The sequence below is a fragment of the Podarcis muralis genome, chromosome 4, assembly GCF_964188315.1.
Source record: "Podarcis muralis chromosome 4, rPodMur119.hap1.1, whole genome shotgun sequence".
Classification (NCBI taxonomy): Eukaryota; Metazoa; Chordata; class Lepidosauria; order Squamata; family Lacertidae; genus Podarcis; species Podarcis muralis.
This window is the reverse complement of record NC_135658.1, coordinates 90,825,799-90,843,024: the sequence shown is the minus strand read 5'-3', so window position 1 is coordinate 90,843,024 and position 17,226 is coordinate 90,825,799. Positions and strand designations below refer to the sequence as shown.

The window sequence follows — 17,226 nt, the reverse complement described above, 5'->3', positions numbered from 1 at the left end:
CCCCCATTGTGCAATACCTATGGATGTGACTTCTCCGCTAGTGATGGCTGTGGCTTTGAAGTGTTGCAACATGAGGAATCAAAAGGTACATCTACAGCATACAAATCATGCTTGCCAAAGAAGATGAATAAATTCTTCCATTTACACAAAAGCACGTCCAAAAGTTATAGAAGCAGAAGAGCAGACATGGTAATGATGGACATTTTTTTCTCAGGGATGCAGGTAACTGTTAAACATTGTTTGTTGTGACAACAGCAGATGCTGAAACAAAATCACAAGACCTGAAAGCCACACACCCTGGAAAGGAGAAACAAACCAGTCACATTTAATACAAAATAATCCATGGTTTAGATGTGAAACTGATGCACACCCAACTCCTGCCTCTCTATAGATGTTCCAAGCAGCTGGCATCACATTGAAAAGATGCTTATCATGTGTCCATGTTGATCACAGGTCCATTTCATTTTCATTTTCATTTTAATATTTATATCTTCCTTCCAGGCTGTAGCAGATCAGAAGGCAGAAACAATAAAGTGATAATCCAGTTGGTAAATAATGAAAGAAACCCAGAAATCAGCATCCATAAAGCAGAACACTCAAATACTTCCATCAAAACAATATATATTCCACTACAATATGAAACAATGCCAACTCTAGTCGTGATCCCAGGTGAGAGCTGTCTCTAGGAGTACACTCTGTATTCTACTTGTTCTGTTTGTAGTTTCTGTAGCTGCTATCTTATTGTATTGTGAAAAACTTGGACAAGTCTCCTTTGGTCCCATATCTTTGTCTTTTGGTAGGAGAACCCAAATGAGAAGCCTAGGTAATACCATTAAAATGACAATTTGATGGTAATAACAATGTACTACACTAATTACCAAATTAAACACATGAGATTTTATTTCTTAGTGTAATGAGTCACTCATAAATATATATTATGCATATGAGCCAATTCCCTGGTGAAATTATCTGTGTTTTGGTGAGGACATCATATGTATCCTGAAAAGAAATCCTGCCTCCATCGAATGCCATCATCCATAAATCCCATTGACTTTGGGAGGAAGAGGCCCGAACGATACGATTACAGTTTCAAATTATGCTGCTTTACACTTGCTTGCCTAAGAATGAAAAGTCATGCAGGACAGCTTTAGTAAGAGTATTTAATCTATAATGTTATTATATGCTCCATTATGCTTCAATGCACTCACTTCTAGAACCCTCAGAACTTTTGATTTCTGAACTCCAGAACAGAAAGGACAAGGTTTTTAAATCACATTTTAGGTGCTGTAATTTCCACGGAGTTAAAACTCCAGTTGTACTTTCTTGCTGTTACTTAGCAACAGAATTTGAGACACTTAAGAGATGGCATTACTGGCAGAAACTTGTGGTGCTGTTGCCAGTTGGGTGCAGCTTTCTCAACCTGTCCCTGCTCAAATGTGGGTTCAATAAAAGTAGCAACAGGACCAATAGCCATAGAGCTAGAATATTTGAAGGAATGTGTACCGAAGGGCATCAATAACATGGAGCCTTTTAGCAACAGTAAACCATAGGTCACAAAATGGAGACGATACCTGCCCTTAAAAATTGGTTGAGGAATGCCTGAGAAATATAAAAATTGGGAATATTAGCATTTCTTTGTAAAATAAGGAAGGAGGAGTGAGGGGAAATTTGAAGATGCCCTGAGATCTATTCTCTCTCTTTTTATTACAGTGGTACCTCAGGTTACATATGCTTCAGGTTACATACGCTTCAGGTTACAGACTCCGCTAACCCAGAAATAGTGCTTCAGGTTAAGAACTTTGCTTCAGGATGAGAACAGAAATCATGCTCCGGCGGCGCGGCGGCAGCAGGAGGCCCCATTAGCTAAAGTGTTGCTTCAGGTTAAGAACACTTTCAGGTTAAGTACGGACCTCCGGAACGAATTAAGTACTTAACCTGAGGTACCACTGTAATGGACTAGAAGTATGTACAAAATAAAAATAGGACTACCTGTTCCTTATAAACAATTGAGTTATAATGGAGCAAGGGGCAGTGGCATAGCTCATCTTGACACTATCTCTGAAAGACCTCTTCCTTAAAAATAAATAAATGTAGGGCTATACCTCCATGGTAGAGCAGCTGCTTCAGGCCTCGCTTCAATCTCCGCCACCTCCAAAAAGGCCTGGGAGAGCCTCCTGCCCCAAACCCTGGAGATCCACTGTCATTTAGTGTAGACCAATGATCCTCATCTGGTGGGTTTGGATCCACTACGAGCTCATGGCCTAATCTAATGTGGGCAACAGCAGCAGCACTACTACCATAGAAACATATGGGGTTGGGGGAAGAGAGAAAAGAAAGGGGTCCTCAAATGCATGCTTGGATTAAATTTGAGTCCCAGGTCTTAAAATGTTGAAGACTTCTGGTGTAGACAATACTGAGCTAAATTGAGCAAAAGCTGGCTTAGGATAAAGTCACTTCCTATGTTCCTAGATTCCTCTGGGTAACTGTGGGCTCAAAGGGATATGAATGGGTAGCACTGAAAGCAGTGAGAAAGACTTGGGCCCAGACTGAAAAGAGACCCTCTGAAGGCATCTTCCTCAACAAGAATGGCATCATTATCCATCATCCCTAGGCAACTGTCAGTTCCCCAGCACAATGAGAGCCTCCGCTGCTTATGGCTGCCCTGTTCCCTCTTATCCCCCCCCCCAGCTGCCACTACAAGTAGGCCAATCCACCAGGACCCACTGACTAGAAGACACTGGCTTGGAGCTGCCACTACAAGTAGGCCAATCCACCAGGACCCACTGACTAGAAGACACTGGCTTGGAGCTCTACAAACCGTCCACTAAAAAGGTAAAGGTAAAGGGACCCCAGACAATTAAGTCCAGTCGTGAACGACTGTGGGGTTGCGGCGCTTTGGGGAGCCAGCGTTTGTCCACAGACAGTTTTTTCCGGGTCATGTGGCCAGCATGACTAAGCCACTTCTGGCGAAACCAGAGCAGCGCACGGAAATGCCATTTACCTTCCCACTGGAGCACTACCTATTTATCTACTGTGTGCTTTCGAACTGCTAGGTTGGCAGGAATTGGGACCGAACAACGGGAGCTCACCTTGTCATGGGGATTCAAACCGCTGACCTTTTGATCAGCAAGCCCAAGCAGCACAATGGTTTAACCCACAGTGCCACGCGCGTCCCAAACTGTCTCTACAAACTGTCCTCTAAAGCCCTCCTCAAATCCCATAGCCACCACTGCTAGATACAATGAAAATTGTCACTTCCCCCCCCCTCCTGCTCCCTCCCTCCCTGCACCCAAGTTTGCAGTGGTGACCTTGAGAATGTCATAGAGTCTAGGAGCTTTTATGAAAAAAATAAAAAATAAATCAAAGAAGCACAAAGGAATGAAATTGGGTGATCATGGAATACTTGTCAAAACTGCTGCATTTGACGTGAAAGGTAGTATGTGTGGGAGTGCTGCATTCAAGGACGATATTTGAAATTATTGTTTTTCATCCCATGGGAGCATTATAAGCTTAATTGGGTTATGTTTATAAAACCCTTTTGCAACAGTAATGAAATGCTATTACGAATGCTGGGCATTGTTGTTATTAAATAGCAAGAGTAGTTGTATAAAATGGAAGGAATGATTCAAAGCCTTCTTTTCCCCTCTCAGGAGTTGAACTGTGAATGAGGATTAGAAGCGAAAATCTGTAACAAATGTGCTGTGAATAAAATTGGATCAAGAGTATAATTTGGGTTTTATACATGCATTTTATTACCATTATTATTATTATTATTATTAATTCAAATGGCATTGGAAGGGAGGAAGGGAAAATGAATGTAAACTCTTAAGTTCCCTTGAAATTTCACTACATCATGCGCTGGGAGGATGCAACATGAAATTACTGAAACATTCTCCTGCTGTAGAGGCATGATAAACACACTACGGCCAGTTTGAAACAGCTAGTAAAACATTACACATAGCCAAAATTGTGCAAATGCTTAACCTTCTCTGGCTGAAATAAATGAAATTTAAAAGGGCTCAACTTTGTCTGAAAATATGCCCACTATTGTTGGGCAATATTGGACACACAATCCCAATCTCAAACTGTTCCAAAGTATATAGCTATAAACAGTGCTTTTTTTCTTTAAAAAAATGTTTAGGGGTACTCTCATTTTCCTACTCATATTGAAATACTGCCCCTCAATGAGGCCAAACTTAGATTCACACAAAGTTTAGGGGTATGTGTACCCCTGTGTACCCCCAGAAAAAAGCACTGGCTCTAAAGGAAGGAACCTGGGAAATGGAACTACCAATTCCCAGTACAATCCATAACCAACAACTATGGTGGAATTTTTCTTCTTCAAATCCAACAATGCTGAGGATCTGCAAACCACCAAATTAACACAATTAATCAAATCAAGACAGTTTGAACAGAGAAGTTACCAAAAATGGGAGAGTTTGGGTTCCTCCCTACTCCAGGGCATGTTTACGGGCTCCACCTCTGGCCCTGCAGTAAAGGATTGGAAGGAATTCTTACCCTGTGCTACCTCCTCTTCCCAGTCTTCTCCCTGTGACCACTCATTGTTGTCCCACCACCTGGGCTCTGAGACTTCTTCCCTTGTTGGTTCCCAGGTAGTTCCTTCTACCATTTCTCTGTGTCCAACCAGTCCATCCCTCTTCATTCTCCCCAAATTACTTTTATCTCACAGCTACCCTGTGAGGCAGGTTACAAAGAGAACAGGCAGCTGACCAAAGATCAAGTGTAGCTTTGCACCAGGTTCTCTGTGGTCTAAGTCCAACTTTTTTATCCATATACTTTTTTGGCTCTTATATGCCAGGAGGATATGATCAAAATAAGCTGTAACTATTACTTGATTCTCAGTATATGGAAAATAACCTGTTTTGATGAAGTGATCTCCAATGTCAAATGTACGCAAATCTGAAGCAAGGTATCCTGACGAGCCCATTCCTTCAGAAGTTTTGTCTTTGAGGAAACTTCTATGGATATCTCAGTCATAATCTCACTAACTCTGGAGCAGTTTCCTCTTGGGAGTCCCTCAGCTTTGGAAACTGCCCTAGTTCTTTCCAATTTCCATTCACAAGCAGAATGGAGCATTACAGAATCTTGCAGATAATGCAATATAATGAATATGAGAAAGCTGATATTAAAATGAAGAGAATAAATATATTATTTACTGATACAACACCATGTATAATACATATGACAAATATCACATACATATCTTTTCCTTGGAAAAAATAACAAGTTCTACCAAAATAAAATAAAAAATACACTACAGTTAAGATTTCAAAAGCTTTTCACTTTCTCTGTAGGCGATGGGCCCTATGTTTCTGCTGTACAGAATAAAAACCAAATCTCACCAGAGATCAGCTTTCAAATCTGTGGTCTTGGAATCTACTTTGGATTCCAGGGCTCAATCCTGAGACATTAAAGAGGAACTGCATCTGTGCATGCCATTGCTTCAGCACTAAGTAACCCCAGTTCATCTTCAAAGGGCAGATAAGAAGGCAAGGATTTCCGTTTAATAGGATATATGGGGCTTTTGCTGCTAGCCCAAGTAAATGAGTTATTGGATTGCAGTCTCATTTTTGCAGTCACCATAACATACACATGCTAAGAATCTTTCTCTGTGATTTGGTTGTCTAAATTCAGCGAAGATACATCACTTCCAGTCTGTATAGCAGAATTAAGAGTTTTAATGGTATTTGGAGGTCATAAAGATTTGATACATATGTTCTTGTTTATCAGTGTTGATTGCATAGCACTTTTCAGATAATCAGAGGGGCATGTAGAACTACCTTGTCCATGAGCCACTAACCTTTCCAACCTCATATATAAGAGGGGGGAAAGGGAGGAACAAACTACCCACATCCCCATGGTACTTCTCTGTCTCTGACAGCAGCTGTCAAGTCTTGAAAGGGAAGGGGGAGGTGATGTCTGTGAATAGGGAACTAATGGGAAAGGTGATTAGAGGATTAGGCAGGGCTGGTGTCAAGGGCTGGTGGGGTAGGTGAGTGAGTAACTTCTGAACCTCAAATTGGCTTGGAAAATGCTCCAGTGTTTCTCTTTTCAGAGGAAACAACTTGGGTTCATTCTGAGCAACAGAACGCATTTGTTCAGTTTGCATTTTAAGGTAAAACTATCCTTTGTAATGTGCAAGGCTCCAAATCTTGCAATACAGTTCTTTAACACTGGGGGGAATTTGCTTGCAATATTTTTGTGTGTGCACAAAAACTGTGTACAAAATATGTACAATAGAAGAAATGTGCATGTAAATGCAAATGAATTTGTGAGTGGGCTTTTTTTTTTAAAAAAAGGAAAAAATCAAACCGATGTGGAAATGGGACAAACTGAACTTAATTTTGGAAAAATAAGAAACTGTTAAAAACCCCAAATTGATTGATTCACCCATTCCTATTTCAATATTAATTAGGGTTGCCACATTTCAGGTGGAAATCTGGCACAGAAGTTGTTGAGCTTTTTTTTTTTTTTAGTTTTCCCCAAACTTGAGCTAGTTTTCTATTTTCCTGGATATTCCAACGATGTGTCTGGAAAATTTTGGACGTATGGCAACTCTACATTAATCCAATATGAGTAGTAGGGAGGTTACAGCAGAAACTATTTTTGTTGTGGTTATACTATAGAATGATTATTGTTATAAAACTATCTTCTCACTGACCACCTCCCCTTGAAATCTATTTTGCATCCACCATCATCCATTGGTTTCCCCCTTTTTCTCATTCTATAAAGTTTCCTGCAGGGCAAGCACTTCACAAATAGGTGTCAGAGGCTGCCAGGTCAAGGCAGTGGCTAAATTCCACTACCACTTCTGAATACCAGTTGCTGGAAACGTCAAGAGGGGAGAGTCCCCTAAGGCATCTGCTTGGCCACAAGATGGGCTACTGAGCTGATTCAGCAGGCTTTCCTTCTGTTCTCAAGGTGTTTCTGCAAGTCTTACTGAACTGCTAAGTCAATACAACCTCTAGTGCCACATACAGATCTGCTGAAGAAAGTTGATGGTCTAGCTTTGAGACCTTGACCTTTCCATGGCTCTCAAAGTTCCAGTAGGTGACAAGAGGTCTACAGGGTCTGTGAGTATATTCTCAACATGGGAAAACAAAAGTGTGGCAACAACAACAACAACAAAAATGTTGGAGAAATGTTTGCAGCTGGAACACAGTTCTGGCTTGCTGCACATGCTGTCACATTACCCTGAAAAACTGACAAAGCAAACAAGAGCAGAAATAGCTCCCTTGTAGAAAAGAAAGAAAAGCAAAGTAAAACACATGCTCTATAGCAGACAACATGTTAACGCACAAATGCCTGATATTCTCCAGCACATTGTGTTTGTTTTAGCAGGATTACAACCAGCATTGGCACTGGTAATATGAAAGAATTCTGTGGTTTTGGGTTGCTCCGTAGGCTGCAAGCAAAATGTGAGTTGTAAATCATATTTCTCACCCATCACCAGCTTGTGAAATACAATAGATGTAGTGCAGTATGCTTAATGGTAAATTTATCTCACAGAACTTGCAAGTGTCCTGATGCTACTGTGTTCTGTGCCCTGTGACCACTCAGCCCTGTGACAGTATTGGTTGTGGAGGGGAAGAGAGGCACCATGCCTACATTCCCTGTTCTGGGGTGGAAATGGAATCTGACAAAATAGGATTCTGAAGTTGACTCACCTGGTGTGTACACCTGGATCAGTAATTCAGTTGGATTCAGTCCCGTGGATTCCATTATGAGGTGGTCCAAAGTCTCTATTTCATTTTTTAAAAAACGGTAGCTACAGCTATGTAGCTAGAATATGGGGCTTAATAATAATAATAATAATAATAATAATAATAATAATAATAATAATATCTTTATTGTCATTGCCCCCTCTCGGGGACAACGAAATTACTTGGCTGCTCCATCCACCCAGGTAGGGCACTCCACACAAAATCAAAACACTATAAAAACACTATAAAACACTATAAAAACACTAATTAAAACAATACAGTATAATACAGCAAGGAAGATTAGATGACTTTCAAAGTCCAGGCTTCCCATTCAGGGCCGAGATCGCTCTGGAGAAGAAGCTGTTCTTAAGACGGCTTGTTCTTGTCTTCATCGTCCTGTATCTCCGTCCCGACGGCAGGAGCTCGAAGAGACAGTGACCAGGATGCGATGGATCTTTTACTATGTCCAGTGCCTTCCTATGGCACCTTGTGGCATAAATCTGCTCTAAGGTGGAGAGTGGGCAGCCAACAATGCTCTCTGCTGCCTTAACAACTCTGCACAACCCCATCCTGTCCTGGGTAGTACAGCTTCCGTACCACACACATAAGCCATAAGTGAGCACGCTCTCAATGGCACAGTGATAGAAGGCAAGCAGCAGTTTCTGCGGAAGATGGTTTTTCCTTAGAATTCTCAAAAAGTACAGTCTCTGCTGCGCCTTCTTCAAAAGCCCCCTTGTGTTGACACTCCAGGACAGATCCTCTTGTAATTCAATGCCCAAAAATCTGAACGTTGTTACCCTCTCCACAGATGGGGTCTGCCCCATCAATCAAAAGTGGCTGGACATTGCTCTTCTGTCTCCTGAAGTCCACCACAAGCTCCTTTGTCTTCCTTGTATTTATGAGCAAGTTGTTAGCTCTGGACCACTCTGTCAGCCGCTCCACCTCATCTCTATAGTCCGTTTCACCCTCCCTTTCAGAGATGAGCCCAATCACGGTTGTGTCATCTGCAAATTTGACAACCCTATTACTAGGGTGAGCAGCGACACAATCGTACGTGTAGAGAATATAAAGGAGCGGACTGAGTACGCATCCCTGTGGTGTTCCTGTGTTAGTCTTAAGCATACTAGAGGTATAAGGGCCCAACCGAACCCTCTGGGGGCGGTCTGACAAAAAGTCCAATATCCACCCACAAAGTGATAAAGGAAGCCCCAGATCTTCCAGTTTGGACATCAGACGTTGTGGTAGAATGGTATTAAATGCCGAGCTGAAATCTAAAAAAAGCAGTCTGGCATAACCCCCCCGCTGCTCCAAATGTGCAAGAACGGCATGGAGGGCAATCGCCACAGCGTCCTCTGTCGATCTTTTCGTTTTATAAGCAAATTGGAATGTGTCCAGTCCCTCTGGTAGGCAGGCAATGACATAATTTCGTACCAGCTTTTCAAAGCACTTCATGATTATAGGTGTGAGTGCTACTGGACGAAAGTAATTCAGATCTTCCGGGTTAGATTTTTTTGCTATTGGAACGATAGTAGAGGACTTTAGGCAGGATGGAACAATAGCCTGGGCTAGGGATCGATTTAAGATCCCAGTGAAAACTCCTGCTAGTTGATCTGCACAGTCTCTCAATACCCTTCCAGCTACCCCATCTGGCCCTGTGGCCTTCCTTGGGTTGATTCCCTTCAACACCTTCCTCATCTCTTCTTTTTCCACAGAGACTACCACATTCCTTTGTACTGATGATGGTGATGGTGGTGATGATGGCAAAGCCTCTATGAACCCGTCCCCATGTGTGTTACAAATCTCACATTCCCCCTTGGGAGTTATGGGACTGTGGTGCAAACCAAGCAAACAAGGTCTCACTGGGCAGCTTGGTAGGGTGCAGATTTCAACCAGACAGATGACCCAACCCAAACTTGCAGGTGCTGTGGTCAATCTCTCCCCCTTTATGGGGGCTTCCCTATACTATGCTGATCCTGCCCAAGTCATTTCCAGCCTCAACAATGTTATTCCACCTAACAAAGGAAGGCCATAATTTCACTGAGACAAAGGTTGGGGGAAAACCTACCAAGTTCTAATAGATTGAGAGAGAGAAATCATTTCTGTACCTGTCAACCAATGACACAAAATTGCTCAGTGAATGCTCTAACCTAAGGGTGGGTAGATGGCAAGTTCTTAAGATGAAATGGCCATGAGCTCCAGGAAAAGCAGCCTTAAATAGGCTTTACCCACCCCTCTGCAGCAAGGGCTTATAGGACAGCTTTTTCCCATGAGCCCATCTTGCACAAGCAAGATACTAGGCAAAAACTTGCCCAATATTTTGCTTCAGTCTACGGACCTTAACACTGCTGGGCAAAGGTGCTCCACAAAGAATGAGGCTTGTAATTGTAAATGCATATACAACTTTGTACTGAATTAGCTTCCGTACAGCTTCTGATAGAGTACAGCTTTGTACTATATCAGTGAAATGATCAGTTGCAGACATTTCCTTTTGTAGTGGTTGTGTTTCATTTATGCACAGAATTCTTTCAGACAGGTTGTTTAGGTCTGTATCCATAGAGGCCTGTGCATAGGGATGGGTGAACATGTCAATTACAGTCTCTTGTTTTCCCAGTTTGTGGGAATTTAGAGTGCTGAATTCAAAACTAGAAAAACAAAACTTTTGGGTAAAGAAAATTTCTCCAATATAATACATTCTGTTTGCTAATTTTAATAATGTAATATGCATTTGTACGCACACTTTACCCTAGCAAATGCAATTTTTGAATACATTACTAGGCTGGAGAAGTGCAATGCAAAATTCAGAGAAGTGTGAATTTTGAAGAATAGTTGTGTTTTGAAGGATGGCTGCTGTCAAATGTGAACGGAATCCAATTTCTCCCTATCCCTGCTGTGTGTGTCTTATTTATCCTACACCTGTCCCCAATCTCTATAACAAATCAATTATATAAATAAATCTTAATTCCACCCCTTCTTTATCTCTCTCTCTTTATTTGTGTTGCTTGATTTGGTTCCAGTTTCTATCACAATGTAGGGTTGCCATACGTCCAGGAAATTCCAGACATGTCCTCTTTTGGGGGGCTTACATGCCCATTTGGAGGGATTTTTTACAAGTTATAGCAATTGTCTGAGTTTGGGAGGGTTAGATTTTTTAATTTTTATTTATTTTTTGTGTGTGGGTGGTTTGGGTTCAGGCTCTGGTGAAGTCAGCCTGGGCTCTGTTCCTGCTCAGGTTCTGGCAGCAGCTGGGGGGCAAGCAGGCAATCGCCCCCAAAAATTCAACCAAGTTTTTTGTCCAGATTTTTACCTTTTGAAATATGGCAATCCTCCCCCCCCCTTTTTTTTCATCACTGCTCAGAGTTTTTCAGTGAGATACTGCTGCCTCTATGTGATTTCTAGACTTTGGAGTGTGTATAGCTTGCTTTTTTAACTTTCTTTCTTTCTAAATGTTTATTTCTAAGTGCCCACAAGCATGATCAGGAGACTAATCTTCGGGAATGGATATGTGGCTTTCCAAATGAAGATATGCATTATTTGTGCACATTGTGTGCCTTGTTCTTATCTGCAACCAGCTCAATTACACTTACGTTCCCCATTCAAAAGCACACTCTTCCTAAGTGGCATAAGGCAGATCGGAAACAGTGTTGCACACAGTTTGTTTAATTGCACGTTAATATGTGCAGCTCGTTGGTGCTTTTTAACAGTTTCAGGGATAATATTGTCACACATTATCTGTGTGATTTTATAAAAGTATCTGCAGTGGGGATATTTTGTTTTCTCATTGGAAGTAGAAAATCACAGATATTCTACACATAGCAGTTTTCAACAACTGCTACATTTTTGTAATGCTCAATCACAGAAACTCTACGGAGAGGAATTCACAAAACTCTTATTTAAAAAGAAAGTAATTTTTAAAAAAACTGAGCATTTGAAGTGCTATGAGAAATAACCAAACTTATTCTCAAGAAAAATCACTCACACACAAATAAATATATTGTGGCACTAGAAGATAACCATATTTTCATTACACTTTATATTCGATACCATTTCCATTATTAAGATGTTGTGTGTCTTAGCTAAATACACTGTGCCTCTCCGCTTAAAAGTAAGAAATGGAAACAATTTCCAAAGCCTCTGTTAGGAATTTTGAAGACCTGGGTAGAGAGAAACAGTTGCTAAACCTACTAATATGAGTTTTCCTTGAACATTCAGCTGTTCTTCATTGTGCTAAAAAGGAAGCAACTAATTTCCCAGCCCCCATGATTACAGGCTAAGCAACTCAACTGAAAGTCTAGATTTCCCATCATCAAGGCCACTTTTGTAAAATGCAGTGCATCAGCACACATCACATATTTCTCAGTATGCTAAGTGAGCACTAGAGATGGGTTGTTAGTCTACCAAGAATGCCCTTATCTACTTGTCAGTCAGGCATGAAAAATACTTTCCAATGTGATTTCTTCTCGGCGTAGCTACTGTCGCCTAGAATGGCACTAATAGTACTTAAAATGTCTATCAGACGGTATTCATATCAGACACATTTCTTAACTCTGCCAACCATGCTACTAGTTTATTTAAGCCTAAGGCTACAAGTAAGGACACTCACTTGGAAGTGCCATTGGAAATAAAACAGAATGCCTCAGCTTTCCAAATAGGCCATGCATGTACTTATAAATGATGGCACCAACTCAGCAAGATAAGAGGAAAGTGGGACACAGGGAACCACTGGTTTTTGTGGTGTGCAGAAGGCAGACTCAGACACACATGACTGGGATTAAAATGGCAAAAACTTTATATAGGGATATGATTAGCATAATTAAACTGAGTGAGATCAAGGCAGAAGGGAGTCCCATCCACTTTCTTCCTAATGTTCTATCAAGGGACATTCCAATTGAAGGGAGTGGAAAGCCACTTCACTCAAATTTGGCCCATGATTCTGAGCTTCCTCTACAAATGAAAGAATTCTAAATTGGCAGGTAGTTTGGTACATGGAGTGCACATGCTTGTGATGCCATTTCTGGTCTATAGTACAGCCAAGGTAGAAACACATGATTGCACAAGGAGCTGATTATTGTGCTGTTTTGCTGCATGTCACGAATCCCTATGTCTTCCCATCAGATTGGTTGCTAGAACAGAGAGGAGGAGATTATAATAAGTGTTGAAGTAAGGGTAGAGAAATCACAGCTAAGGAGCTCAAATCATATATATGACTGACAACTTTCTTTGGAAATTAAACCAATATCAAGACATTAACATTCAAAAACTTTACTTGCAGAAACTTAGAGTTATAGATGAATTAAAACATAATATTTATAGCCACATGCTCATCCAAGCATGGGCTTACAGTCTCTTCTTCTAACTTCCAAACAACTGTATGTTCTCCCTTTCCAGAGCTCAGCACTCAACCTTGCCTTGCAGCTCCTAGGAGAAATTTCCACTTTTACCTACTCCTGCAGTTTTGCTCTCTTTGTTTCAAGCAGTGAAGAAGCACCCTAACACTCTATGGAACTCAGCAGTGCTCACAGTGGATTCTAAAACACAGTCATCTTGCTTCACATAAATTGGAGTCTCTCCTTCACTAGATACGTGCCATGTGACCAACATTAGCCAATCACATGAGAACTATGAGAGAACTCTCTAGAATTCACTTACCAACCTATCTAATTTTAACACGTAGTAATGCATACAAATATGGTCTGAAGCTCAACATAAAAAACTAAGATCATGGCCACTGGGCCCATCACCTCCTGGCAAATATAAGGAGAAGAAATGGAGGCAGTGAGAGATTTTACTTTCTTGGGATCCATGATCACTGCAGATGGTGACAGCAGTCACGAAATTAAAAGACCTCTGCTTCTTGGGAGAAAAGTGATGACAAATCTAGACAGCATCTTAAAAAGCAGAGACATCACCTTGCCGACAAAGGTCCATATAGTTAAAGCTATGGTTTTCCCAGTAGTGATGTATGGAAGTGAGAGCTGGACCATAAAGAAGGCCGATAACTGAAGAATTGATGCTTTTGAATTATGGTGCTGGAGGAGACTCTTGAGAGTCCCATGGACTGCAAGAAGATCAAACCTATTCATTCTGAAGGAAATCAGTCCTGAGTGCTCACTGGAAGGACAGATCCTGAAGCTGAGGCTCCAAGACTTTGACCACCTCGTGAGAAGAGAAGACTCCCTGGAAAAGACCCTGATGTTGGGAAAGATTGAGGGCACAAGGAGAAGGGGATGACAAAGGACGAGATGGTTGGACAGTGTTCTCGAAGCTACCAACATGAGTTTGACCAAACTGCGGGAGGCAGTGGAAGACAGGAGTGCCAGGCGTGCTCTGGTCCATGGAGTCACGAAGAGTCGGACATGACTAAATGACTAAACAACAACAACAAATGCATATAAGCACTTAAATTTCAGTGAATTAAATTACTATACTTAACAATCAGCAGCTCTTGTTGCAAAACTGGCAGTAGCTTTGCCACCCAAAACAGTGGTCTGGTGTCAAGTTATTTCTGCTTTCCAGCTTAACAGGTAGAAAAACTTACCCATTTTTTGACATCATCACAGTGTGTATTTTCTCACTTCCCATCCACATCATTAGCTGCCACTAGTCTCTGCAATGAAACACACAGCACATTAGCATCAGGTTATGGAAAGGAGGGAGAAATCAACATGGGGCTGCCATTTTCAGCAGAAAACCTAAGCTCAACTCGGAAAAACTACCCTCAGTTCTGTGTTTAACAGTTCTTAAATAATGCAGGTAAGCTGAAGAGTAAAATAGTGTGTCGGCCTCCTGAATGTCTCACTTGCTTTGCTCCCATTTTCTGCTTTCTGAGAATGAGCTCACTGTACAACCACATGTCTCATTGCCTTCAGTCACATCTGTTGACAGTTACATTACAGAAATGGAAAAGGGGAGGGGGACAAGCAAGCACCTCTTCACCACTGGAGAACAGGAAAGCTCCAAGTATGAATATTGCAACAGGTGCCTGGTAAACCTATGGAGAGAGCATAGAGTGTCAAAATGAGTGCGAGATGAGCACACTGCTTGCTGTTGCTCTGAACAAAGGCTATTTCATGGCACTCACAGCACAAGGGAACACATGGAAAAGCAAACAAGTAAAAAAGCATACAAAACAGAAAGTGATGCTCACTGCCCAAGGTGGGGACTGGGGGACTGGGACAGCCAAAGGCATATTTCACCCAACCACTGGTCCACAACAAGGTGTCTGATGCCTTTTCAGTGGGGATTGTGATGCGCTATGAAGCGCACACAGGGTTTCCAATGTCTGCGTCAGAAATCCTGCTGGTGATGTGGGCATAAATTCAGATTAGAAAGCAAAGGGATACGTTCTATACTTTTTCCTGGCAATCAATCCACGGGCAAAAGCTGACAGACTTAACAGGAGTTACATTTGAGCCACAATGATCCACAGCTTCAATATCTCTTAGCAAATACAAGGGTGGGGAAATGATGAATTGTGTAAAGGTTTTCCTCCCTCCCTTCTTTCTCTCTCTCTGCAGATGGCACTCTACAGAAGAACGGTTCTTAAACTTGAAGATAAAAAGGAAATAAAATTCTAGAACTGTGTGCAAATGACCTCTCAAAATTCTCTACAAGAATTTACGGCAGAGAAAAGAAATGTAGAGGCGGGTGGTGAAATTCACTGATTTTATCCAAATTTCTCCCTGGGGAGGATACATTTCCCAACCATTTTCCAGGGTTGAAGCTCTATTTACAATAGTTCAGCTTCTTCCATGACCATCATTTTGACCACCATTTTTCTTTGCTGTGGGACATTGTGTGTGTTGGGGGAATGGCAGCTCCACACACAAAAAAAGGGCAAAAAAACTTGGAAACAATTAGGTGAAAAATGCACCAGAAGATTCAGTGTGAAATCTGGTGGGAAAGCACACATTAGTCCTGGAGGCATAGATCAGGTCCATCTGTATCAAAGGTTCACAAAGATCCAGTTCCTCAAAGATCCCTAGCAAAACATGCATGCATGATGCTGCAATCATTGTTGAACCCGCAAGCATGAATTAGTTCCCAGAAATGTGAATATTCTGCCCATGTCTTATTTGGCGAGCTGTGTAGCATTTTTGTTTAGCCAAATGCATGAATGCCAATCTAACAATAAATTAATTGTAACAATTTATACTGTATGTGTCCATCAGTGCACCCACGGTATGCTGACAGACATTTAATAAATGGCTAGGAAAAATAGGGATAAATAATTTCAAAATGTGCACAAGGGTCAAAATCTGTTCATTAAAGCTGTGACAAGGAAAGCAATTAACTTGTAATTTACTAGGCTGTGTTGTTTTTAATTTGTGTGTGTGTGTGTGTCGCTTCTAAGCGATTCCCTTCTGGAAATTCTTTTGGAGCATTTACTTCTCTGGAACTGCTTCCACAGCCATCTGGTGTGGCAGAAGATGCCTATTTACAGCAATGTTCCCTCATCCTCTCTCAAGAGATCAAGGCTTTTAGCCCAACCCACCCTATTTAATTTTTACAGCATCATGTCCTCCCTCTTATTGGAGGCATAGCATTTGCTAACATAGTTTTCCCATACCATAATCTGCCAATGAATCAAGGAGACCTAGGCTTGACAAACCAATATCAGCTATCAAAACCATCAATAACAATTGCCATTACATGGGAACATGTTGCACATCCTGCCATAAACAGATAGACAATTTTCCAGCTGATCTGAAACACAACAAGAGGAGAAGGAGACAGGGAATCATGAAGTGTCGGCACATCTGTCCTAGTTTCCATCTTAATTGTTCATGAACACAAGCAGGGGAAAACATAGATTTGTATGAAAACATGATAATACTGACTGTTCTATTTTGGTCCCTTTTCTAATGATCCCTACCATGGAACATTTTCCACCCCCAAGCTGGCATGCACAGGGTCAACATTTTTGTTAAGCTATCCGCCATGTCAATCACTGCTAGAGGAAACTCTATCAGTGGGGGAAGTTAAATTATATTTTTAACCCAACTTGCAGCACCTTAAACTTGCCTACATCGGTCATTTTATGGCATTTCAACCCAGTTTGCAGATATCCTTTTGGAGCTCATTGCAATCCCCTTTTGTTTTTACCATCCTGAATAATTGGGTGTCAGCAGCAAATGAGGCCACCAGTCTGTTCAGAGGTAACTCTAGGGCCATTTATTAACAAATTAAAAAGCACCGGTCACAATACAGATCCATTTCTTACATCCCTCCATTGTGAGTTCTGTCCATTTATGGCGGTTCTTTCATTTTTCTACTGGAACTGCTAAGTTTACTAGAAGCCTTTGATGAGGGACTGCAAGAGCTTTCTCAAAGTCTGAGTAAGCTTGCTTTCCACTTGAGTTTTTTGAAGGAGCTTGCCTGAATAAGCAGAGAGTTACTGGATAATTCCTCTTTTTTCGGCTCACTTCCTCTTTAAGCAAGGTAAGATTAATAGGGGTGCAATACGTTTCTGTTGAAGTTTATGTGAAAGTCAAGACAGAACACA

At 41.4% G+C, this 17,226-nt stretch overlaps 1 long non-coding RNA gene across 1 annotated transcript; it reads left to right on the top strand.

Moving 5' to 3' along the window:
* The first annotated feature begins 439 nt into the window (after positions 1-439).
* On the top strand, positions 440-13,466 carry LOC144327389 (uncharacterized). Its single transcript, XR_013392474.1, has 3 exons — positions 440-669; positions 2,749-2,832; positions 13,110-13,466. It is a non-coding gene; the product is annotated as an uncharacterized LOC144327389 (long non-coding RNA).
* Positions 13,467-17,226: the final 3,760 nt, after the last annotated feature.